Source organism: Corapipo altera, unplaced genomic scaffold (assembly GCF_003945725.1).
Source record: "Corapipo altera isolate COAL_440 unplaced genomic scaffold, ASM394572v1 300, whole genome shotgun sequence".
NCBI lineage: Eukaryota > Metazoa > Chordata > Aves > Passeriformes > Pipridae > Corapipo > Corapipo altera.
Window position 1 is genome coordinate 306394 of NW_020885067.1, and position 566 is coordinate 306959.

The following is a 566-nucleotide window of genomic DNA, read 5'->3' on the forward strand; positions in this document are numbered from 1 at the left end:
GGGAAACCCCTGAGAAATCCCGGGAAACCCCTGAGAAATCCCGGGAAACCCCTGAGAAATCCTGGGAAACCCCTGAAAAATCTTAGGAAACACCTAAGAAATCCTAGAAACCCTTGGAGAATCTCAGTAAAACTTTGGGAACTCTCAGTACACCCTTGAGAAATCCTATTAAACCTTTGAGGATCTCAGAAAACCTTTGAGAATTCTTATTAAACTTGGAGAAATCTTCGTAAACCTTTGGGAATCTCAGTAAAAGTTTGAGAAATCTCAATAAAGGTTTGAGAACTCTCAGAAAACCTTCCAGAACTCTCAGAAAACCTTGAAGAATCTCAGAAAACATTTGATAACTCTCAGTAAACCCTTGAGAACCTCAGTAAACCTTTGAAAAATCTCCCTAAACCTTCAAGAACTCTCACTAAACCTTTGAGAACTGTTTGTAAACCCTTGGGAACTCTCAGTAAACCTTGGAGAACTCTTAGTAGACCTCTGAAAAAACTCACTAAACCTCTGAGAACTCTCACCAAGCCTTTCAGAACTCTCACCAAGCCTTTCAGAACTCTCACCAA

General features: G+C 40.3%; 1 protein-coding gene across 3 annotated transcripts in view; it reads left to right on the top strand.

Moving 5' to 3' along the window:
- The window catches only part of DRAM2 (DNA damage regulated autophagy modulator 2), a 13751-nt gene that overhangs the window by 4806 nt on the left and 8379 nt on the right, over positions 1 to 566 (top strand). The window lies entirely within an intron of this gene.